The sequence below is a fragment of the Lygodium microphyllum genome, chromosome 8 (genome assembly GCF_053477565.2).
Source record: "Lygodium microphyllum isolate KBCC chromosome 8, Lygodium_microphyllum_v1.1.10, whole genome shotgun sequence".
NCBI lineage: Eukaryota > Viridiplantae > Streptophyta > Polypodiopsida > Schizaeales > Lygodiaceae > Lygodium > Lygodium microphyllum.
This window is the reverse complement of record NC_141142.1, coordinates 102334015-102340466: the sequence shown is the minus strand read 5'-3', so window position 1 is coordinate 102340466 and position 6452 is coordinate 102334015.

Here is a 6452-nt window from a genome sequence, read left to right as displayed (position 1 = left end):
AGCAGTTGATTCACAACTAAAATTGAGATGTATACATGTCATACATGCTCAAAAACTTCATAAACATCTACTAGTACATGTAGCAATCCAAATATGACCATATGGGCACAAATCAATGCATAACCCGCAAGTACAAGTGTCAAAACTCCTGTTCACAGGTTGCAATCAACAAATACTTTGCAAAACAAGGTTTATCTAGCTCCAAAATGTCTTCAAATCACTTCATACATTTGCTTCAATGTGTCGGTGGTTCAATACATGACCATACATACAACCATAGACACTTTGTCTTCAAGGAGCAAGGTCATGGACTGCATTCCCTACTTGTAACCAACCAAAACACTTTAAATGCATTTGTTTTCAGCTCCAAACTTCAATTTTGTGTAGCACTCAATGCCTGTCTTAGTCCTCTAGACATTCAGTAGACATACCCCAAGTCATACATTTGACATGAACCAAGTAATGTCATGTAATGCTTCAAGTGTAGACAATGCTTGATGTCCATAGATTCAAGACAGTTTTCAACTTGTAAAAGGCTCCCAAATTTGAGTGTTTTTGTCAACAACCTTCAGCTCCAAGACACAAAAATAATGCATATGTCCTCCAAGGTATATATCTATACTTCACAGATGCTTTCTGAGCATGACATAGAGCTCCAAGATCATGTCAAGGTAGCATACATGCCGTGTATTCTATGTTACTAGCAGTTCATGACTAAATTTCAGATCTGTACATTCATGTCTCAGCTCATAACTAAGCCCTCTCCAAAGCATGTTCATACAACAGTCTTCAAGCACCTTTCAAAGGGTGCGGGCAAGCATTTTACCACTTATTAGCCACTTTATGTGGTGTCTTTGCAATGAAGGAAGTTCAGTCTGCAGTAGGTGCAGTTCACGTAGTCTGACAAGTTGTGTTTGCAGTAAATCTGAGCTTTATAATGCTCATTGGCCACTCAAGTATGCTCAATGGAGCCTTGGTGCACTCCCAAACAAGCCACAAACAATTCTTGAGCAATGACAAACTCAATGTCTCAATGCATACCTTTCAAGAAACAATGGCAGCCTGCATGTCTTCAAAGAACCCTAGATCTTCACTTTCTTTAGGTCTTCCTGACTGCCTCCTGCTCCAGAGGGCCCACCTAGCATGGCTCTGATACCATATTGGAAGAGAGGGAGAGACAGAGGGTGGAGCATAACCAATGAGCATCAGCTCATCTTCTTCTTCTTCACTATTCCATCATACAACTACTAACTGAAAGAGAGAGTATTACATTAGGTTTCACTAACCATCATCTAACTATGGTTAGGTCCCAACTTATTAATGTCACACACATGTACAGCTGGATACTGGTGTCGGTCAGTCACACACATAAAGAGATACGAGTGGAGATTGATTTCTAACAAGCATGTGGTAGCACTCTAAGGGTTTAAACTATGGCTATTTTAATAACAAGGTGATGTAATCACAAGGGCCTACCAAGGTTAGTGGAAAGACAATAGGCTCAGTGAAAGTGAAGGAATTATGTATGAATGAATATAAAAGCAGTAAGATAGTGAGTATATAGAAAAAAAAAATATTGCTAGAAAAATATCATTCTTAAGAATACATAAATTTGGGTATGTTATATCTCAAACCAACAAGAAGAATAGAGCCATTGACTTGCCCCCTTTTATTCTTGAGGATATGAACACATTTTGAGTCCAAAGCAAAAACATCATTTCTCTTGTCTATGTCACCTGGTAAGAAGCAATACACATTGAAACCTATTGGATTAACCCCCTCAAGCATGTCATAAAGCTCATCCTCTAATGCTTTTAGTTTATGTGCTTATTTTTCTTTTACTTTCTTCCTCTCATGCTCCCCCCATTTCTTTTCTTATTCTTTTGTAGCTTTTTCATCCTTCTCATGCAGTATTGTATCTCTCTCATGTGTGATATCCTTCACTTTAGGACTTGTGTCTACCTCTTCTTCCTATATGGTGGCATGTTTAGAATATTTTATGTCTTGTCATTTGTAAGAGAAACTAGCTCTAGAACCTTGGAGGATCTATATCTTAACCTTCTTAAGGTAATCATGCCCTTATCCATAAGTGTCAATCTATATACATGGAAAACAAATATGTATGCATCTTGAAAAAACTCAATCAAGAAGTCCTCTATAGCCTCCTAGATGCAGTTAAGGGCACTCCTTGTCCACCTCAAACTATCAAGACTATGTTTATCACATATCACCTTGGAATGGTAGCTTTGGAACTTCATTATTAAGAGCCTTCATTGACTTTTTTATATCTCTTAGACATCTCATGGCCTATGAAAACCTTCTCTTATGTTTTGTTTGGTAGCTTGGATGGCTTGAAAGTCTAATGAATCTTTTGAGCAATATCCGTAGGATCAACTTTCTACTTTCTTGCAGTGGCTTTTATTCTAACCATAGCTAAACTCACCAATCGCAAAAAGAAATCTTGGTAATACACTCAATAACCCATCATGTTTGCATAGATATATGAAATGCAAAAACCAAACTATGCAATGAATACACAACTATTAGAATTGTGTTTTATATGACATGGTTCAAGAGAATGGAACTAAAGCTAGAAAATGTATGGAACATGAAAACTAGGCCTTTTAATCAAAAGGCATCAACTACATTTGTATTTCACACAATAGCCCTGCAAAGTTTCTCCATCAATGTGTGAAATGTCAAAGGCTCTCCCTTTGCATTGTTGGGTAAATGTCAACAAATCATATTGATCATTGAGACTAAAAGTCTACCAATTATCTTCTATGTTATGCCTAACACTAAAGGATTTGATAATGAAGTACTATTGGGATGCCCATTTAAACAACAAACCAAGTGTATAGTCAACTTTGAAATGCAATGCATTCATCTCAAGTTACCCAACAACCTTTAATAAGGTCACTAGCGCTCAATAGCAAAAGTATGCCTCCAATGACATCTCTCACTTTACCTCACACAAAGAATAACAATACTCTCCTCAAAGCCCTACTTAACCACCAAAAGTGGATTCCAAAAACATCACCAAAAAGAGATACACCCAGTCATGTACTATCCACTCGTGGAAATCACCCCCAAGCAAGAATGGCAAAGACATCAACATCGCAACATCAATCTAATTAGATGGATTTCTAAGGCTCTTCTTAGGGCCCATGTTGGAATATTTGTTTGAGTATATTTAGGAGTGGTGCCTTCTTTATATGCAAATGCAATATGAACTAGTCCTTAGAGTGTGGAGAGATGAGGATGATGAGTTGGAAGGATAAGGATCATTTAATATTTTATATGCATGCAAAGTTACTTGTTTTGGACTGATAGCTAGCATGTATTCATTTTAGTTTGTCGTAGTTCTTGGGAATGCATGATAGGGCTTTTAACTTTCCTCCATCTTTGCCTTTCTAGCCCATTATGCATTAACATTATTTAATAGCTACAATGTGTTGATGATACATTGGTATATTGATAATATGTAATTTATGTAAGGCTTGCTAAGATCATGATCTTTAGTCCTACCGAATAGATATCTTAATTATCTTTTTAAACCCAAATCTGGCCACAAATTACAGCATACATCAAGGGACCTGCGTGCTCCAAGCAATTGTCAGGATTTGGGAAACTTTTTTTAGATTGGCAAGTCAACAAATTAGACTAGATACAATGTGATTGATGTAATGACATGCCTATTTAAAGAGGCAAGCTCTATGCAATATATGTGGTTTCTTTGATTTCTCAAACTTATGGATATCTTCATCTATGATCCTGCTTGAATCTTTTCTATTATTACTTGGTATCAAAAATCACCATCCTCATGGTTGGACGTTATGCATCCATTATCCAAGCAAACCATTAAATATGAGAACATTTCCAACAATATGAAGTCCCTACCTTGCTCATGGGAGAAATTTGAATTCATATTTACTAAGGCCTCCTCGATTTCTAATGAGCTCATTGCAACTTAGATCTCATGGGAGCAAGCCTTGAAAGGGTGCATGATGACCTCCTTCAAACATAGTTGACTTGAGACTATACCTAAGGATCTTGCCAACATCAATCATCTCACACAATCTAAGTTCTCATTTTGCAACATTGGTTTACATTATGAGCACAATCAAAAAGAGTGGGATGTCAAATCATGATCAGTGTTGACCAACATCACACCATTAAGATGTCAAAATATGACCCTTCTCATGTTTCTCCCATTTCATTTCGAGCACTTGCTTTGACCTACGTCACCCATTAGAAGACCATGTGATGATGCATCTATACATGGACCAAATAGTTAGAAAGGAAAAGCTTCATATTGCTAGCCACATAGGTTCAGGTGGCCTCCTTACTAATGTCCTAATCTATACCACCCATGTAGGCATTTAGCCACACGACATGGACCATTACACTACCATGAAATACTATCTTGACGTCTACTATTGGATATCACAAAAGTAATTGGGCATCTCTTTATCTATAAATAATTATATAGCTACCTCAAGGTCATAATTGAAACACACTTTGCCTTTCCCATAACTCCTTTATGCAACCTTGAAAGTATTGCAATCTATTGAGAGGGGGAGGGGCTTGTAGACAAAACTTCATGACTTGATTGTTTCCTTACATGCAAGTTTTTTTAAAGGCATAAAACTTTTAGTATTTTAGATTATTTTTTCTTAATAAGGTGTAAATATGTCCTTTCACTCGTATATTTGTCTTAATAACGAGTTCCTCTCAAAATCTCACCACAAGGTATTGATAGATTCAAGATATGGTAAGGCGAGGAGAAAAAGCTGCATGGGAGAAAGAGACTGTCACGTACACCATTTTTTGAGAAAGAACAAGTGGACTACAAGCTAAGCAAGGAGGTCAAAGGGTATTGTCAATTGTGGCACAAGAAAATCCATAACCTAAAAGAAGTGGCAATCAGAAATCCAAATACTTGAGAGCTAATGGACCAATGCAGGTTGAACAATTACATGGAAAATTTCAAGGGATAAGTAAATGGTGATAAATGTGCAAAATTTCTCATAACCAACAACCCTAACAAGCATAATGGGTCAGTCACACTAAGCAACGACAATGGACAAAAATAGGTTGAGATCTTTATCAATCTAGAAGTGGTCCATAAAGCCATAAGCCTATCAAATAAGAAGGAAAAGCAGCCAAAAATAGATATATATGCAATGCTTGGGAAGATGAACAAATAGAAAATGTTCAGTAATGATAGCATTAGCCTGGAGGACATCCTAGATCCTTAATGAAAATTCAAGCTAAATTGATACATGCTCTATTCTCTAGAAATAGGTACAATTCTATGACAAAAGTAGGATCCAACTATCGACTAAAGAGATAAAGAGAAAAAAGACACACACATGATGGACAATAAAAACCTCAATATCTATTGAACAAAGCATATATCATGGAATTCCATGGTACATGCTTTGTTCTTTACATGGATTCTCTAGCAATAGGTACAATTTAAGCATGGGTGCAAACATGATAAACAATAAAAACCTCAATATTTTCTTCATAAAAACCATCCATGATGTAGTAAAGGTGCTTAGTTCTAGAGCACAAGGTTCTTAAAAATCAAGATCCATGCCAACAACAAGTAGAGAGACAGAGAGGAAAAATGTACAATTCCTTGATACATGCTATGTTCTCTAGCATGTGTTCTCTAGCAATATGTACATTCAAGCATGTAATCGATACAATTTCATAATACATGCTCTATTCTCTAGCATGTGTGCTCTAGAAATATGTACATTCAAGCATGTAATAGATACAATTTCATGATACATGCTATGTTCTTTGGAGTAGGTTCTTGGGCATACAATAGGTACATGCAATGGGTACAATTCCATGATACATGCTTTATTCTCTGGCATGGATTTTTTAGCAATAGGTATAATTCAAGCATGACTAAAAGCATGATGGACAAAGAAAAGCTCAATATCTTTGTCATAAAAACCATCCATAGTGTAGCAAAGGTACTTGGATCTGGAGCACAAGAGTTTAAAAACTGGGACCCATGCCAAAGAGAAAGTATAGAGGTAAAGAGGAAAAAGGTGGCAACCTAAGCCGTGTTAGAGGGTTTGGAGGTGTGCTAAAAACAATTATACATGAAGTCATTAGGGGACCACAAATAAGAGCAACACAAATAGCAGAAGAATCACCCAAGCATAGAAAATAGAGAAACTATCAACCACACATGCAGGAACCATGAATAGCCCTCAAGAGAGATGGAAGAATAGGAGGTTAAAAAACTATAGTTAGAAGTGGAGGAAATTGCCCAAAGGCTCGAATAACAAGACAAAATCTGAAAGCTAGTAGGAAAGTACAAACTAAAGTTCCCATGATAGGCTTGACTAGAGAATAAGAAGCAACTCAATCTACAAAAACTTATATTCAAGCTTAAGCACAAGCATAGAAGCAACCATTAAAGCTAA